This window comes from Enoplosus armatus, chromosome 20 (genome assembly GCF_043641665.1).
Source record: "Enoplosus armatus isolate fEnoArm2 chromosome 20, fEnoArm2.hap1, whole genome shotgun sequence".
NCBI lineage: Eukaryota > Metazoa > Chordata > Actinopteri > Centrarchiformes > Enoplosidae > Enoplosus > Enoplosus armatus.
In genome coordinates, this window is record NC_092199.1 from 5,131,238 (window position 1) to 5,135,062 (window position 3,825).

The window sequence follows — 3,825 nt, forward strand, 5'->3', positions numbered from 1 at the left end:
CTGCATTTTCTCCAGTGGCACCTACAGCTTGCACAACACCTATGACTGCTAACACTCACCACAGTGGCTGTCTAAGTAGAATGGAAAGTACTGATTAACTATTATTTAATTGCAGCACAATTCTACTCTATTATTAAACTCTGGAGTACAACAATTGTATGTCCTTGGATGGAAGAAGCACCGTTGTTTTGTGTCTGATTGTTACAAAATCAGACACAATAAGAGAAAAACATTTCTTATTGTTGCCAGTATCCCCCTGACACACACACACACACACACACACACACACACTTGTGTCTATGTTTTCCTCTCTTCCTATTCACCAATTGTATTGTAGAGACGAAATTAATGAATTACTGTGCATTTTACATTGCTACATTTATAGATGAAAGGTTCAGTAAGTCATTCTGTTTCTTAATGGAATTCAATTCTTTGAATATATTCAGATTCAAATTGTTTGTGCTTTAATTGCTCTAAATTGATTTTTCTCTATTCATCATTGTTCATCTTGTCATGAAAAGTGCTGTCTAATCAATTAATTATTCTGTCTATTTATTAAAACTTGATTGCATTTCCACGGCAACACTGAGCAGCAACACACTTGGCACGTGAATGTATTCTGGCACACAGCTAAAAGACAATATTACTGTGTGGAGATGAATTGATTGAAGGAATTATGCAAATTAAATGCTGAAATTTCACTGCTATCCATCTATGTAAAGCAAAATTGTATTATATATAATACATATAATGATCTATTTTTATTATATTCACAAATATATTTGAAAACTTTGACTTTTAGATGAAAAATTAAGTGTTTCTCAACTGCTTACTGCTTCGTTTACACACACTAGTGATGTAAACAGACATTTAACAGTATTAGGAAATATTTTTAGCAAAGATTGAGTTGCTGAGTCTGGTTTTTATCCCTGTAATGCAATAAACAAACTGTCAATCATTTTGGGAGATGCTGGAATTTACAATTTAGTAGGTTTTTCACACACTTTCATTGCTTACTGCCCCTTTAAGACGCACAAAACTAAATGACTTGTTTGTTGTAAATATATTCACGGCAAGGTAGTCCACGTGGTCAAACCTGTTAAACCTGAAGTCACACCCGCTCTCTTTGTGTAAGCTGACACTGACATAAGGACTGACACTCATAACAGCCTGTGAGTGTCTGAACAGGTGAAGGTGTGTGTTCATTATTCTCCTCAAAGGAACTCAACAAAGAGAAAAGAATCAAACCGACAGAGAGACGACTCTGAAAGCAACGGGTAAGTCCATTACTCGTTTTCTCTGCTCTTAATGGCCGGCTCTCACTTCCTTTCCAAGTCGCTTTCATGGCCAAGTAGGCTGATGGAATTTCATTACTTGTGATTGAAAACCAATGGAGTTTTGAAAACAGAATGAGATGGAAAGGTGCACTCAAAATGCCAGTGTACCCTCCAGATGCCAGCAATCTAATTTACTGTCAGTGGTAATAAATGGGGAGCCACCGGATGGCACAGATAAGATGTTATTTCACCATCAGGGTTATCACTTAATATCTGATAATGTCTTTGGGGAGCAATTGTATCCGACAGTTAAAACAGGGGGGCTCAACTCCTGGCAGGAGAAATGATCATCAGCGTGGAAGAATTGTTAATCTGTCAAATCAATGTGACTTCACTCAATAAAGTGTTCATAAAGGGACTTAAGTTTAGAGCGCAGTGTTAATGATTCACACTTGTGGAAGATGATGTCTCTTTAATGAAAGTGAACAGCTCTGCCCATAATATGTTCTGTTTAAAAGGACATACATAGATTTATCTGAGGACAGACATCTTCATCACACTGACTCAGTAGGGTACAGTGTCTAGTGGAATTCATTTCACATTTTCATACAATGTCCTCTACGTCTTAAGGAAGTGTTTGGGGCAGGAATGTTACTTGGGTAGTTGCAAACATTCCTAAAACTAAAGTAAGATGGAGGCAATAACAAAACACACCCAAGTAAGTGCAAAAACAGATGCTGAATCATAGCATTCACTGATACAGCGAGAGCTGCCAAGTCTCCACAAACAAAACAAAAACACGGCATTATGACATTTTGGACACTGGATGTTGTTCTTGTAAGAGAGAGTGTGGGAGTCTGCACATCATGTGGCTCATGGTGTTCCCTGTGAAAATTCAGCTACAGTGAAGCTGTGGCACACAATGTTACATTCCTGCCGTTTCCTTCACAGAGCTGATCCATCTATCCACAAACCATTGTATTCCACTTGCCTTTTGTCAAAAACACCCCCCGAGCATCATGGGAAGAGGTGAGAGCGAGGAGTGGGATGAAAAGCACCCCGACACGAGGCAAACTCAGCCCCAGAGACACAAGGACACAGAGAGAAGTAGCTCAGGGAGCAGCTGTCCCAAGTGCTGCTTGCGGACAAGGGACTGTCTGATGAGCGCAGAGTGCGGCAGGGCACTTCAGATCTCCAGCGTCGTCGCCTGGTGTGGAATGTGCATCCGCATGTTCGTTTAAAAGGTGAATATGATGTTAATTTGTGTCTTTGTATTTGTGTATCAACATATTTCAGAACACAGGGTTGCACAATAAAATGTAAGTTGTAGCTACACACACATAGAACATACTGTATATACAAATATTTACATTTAGAATAGAATAAAATTAAGTAAAAATAAAATAAATAAAACTATTTACACTGGCATATATACCTATGCACGTACACACCCAGAGGGTAATAATTCTGTGGTGCACTCTTTGAATTTGTGTCTGGGGGAACGTAAACATCAGCAACAAGATAGTGTTGATGATATAAAAGAAACTCGACATCTGGGAAACATCGTCCATCAATTTTGATTTCTGTTTACTGTACACTGCATTTAAAATTCTACCAAAATGGAAATAACATTCTTCCCACAAAAACACTTTCATTTTTATTGTGTTCTTTTTTTGTTTGTTACAGAACCTCACCTTGGACATCAGGACCAGCTTTTCCAGGCTGTGCTGGTTCTCAGCCTCCTCCAGCACCCTTCATGACAGTCTGGTTTTCTTCTAATCTGAGAGGAAAAATATTCACTTTAAGTCTATTTCATCAGCTATCACCTATCTAATATCTAAAGCTATTTATTTAACACAAATACATGCACTGTAAATGTATGAGACAAACCCGAAAGACACTATGAATGAATAGTTACACATTAGAATGAATTAAAAATTGGATGAATGTGACAAAGGTTAGCCTGATCTGACTGATCACTTCTGATTGATCAAAATGCAATGCAGTCCTGATGTTTTATATTATATATTGTATATACACATATAACTTGATGCGTGTAAGAATAAATACTACAGTGCAACCCCAATATTCTATCTTAAAATGTGAGTAAGGTGACCAGATGGAAGGGGAAATAACTGACACATCTGAAGTACTGAAAACCTTCAAATAAAGCCTTCAGGAACAACTATTCAATTCAATGCCTCTATTGACAGAGACCTGCAATTAATGAAGTTGCCAAAAGTATTGGAATTGGTCCAGTGGATCACTTCAGCCCGCCACGTACGTCCACAAAAAGTGCTTGTTTTTGCCAGTGACAGCCTCAGATTGTCTGACAACATTATGGAAAGGATCCCTTCAGAGGTAGACCTTTTTGTTGAAGAGAAAGATCCTTTTTTGTTTAACCAGAAATAGAAGTCCCGCTCAAGGAGAAGTCTCGCTCTGAAATCTCGTGAGAGGTGAGTCGTTGCAGGAAGACGACGGTGGAACCGTGAGTCAGTAAGTCAACTCACTCTTTAACATATATGTCTATCTCTGTTGGGATCTTAAT

General features: G+C 38.4%; 1 long non-coding RNA gene across 1 annotated transcript; it reads left to right on the forward strand.

Moving 5' to 3' along the window:
• The first annotated feature begins 1,141 nt into the window (after window positions 1–1,141).
• On the forward strand, window positions 1,142–3,465 carry LOC139303755 (uncharacterized). Its single transcript, XR_011598973.1, has 3 exons — window positions 1,142–1,277; window positions 2,229–2,521; window positions 2,964–3,465. It is a non-coding gene; the product is annotated as an uncharacterized lncRNA (long non-coding RNA).
• The last annotated feature ends 360 nt before the right edge of the window (window positions 3,466–3,825 follow it).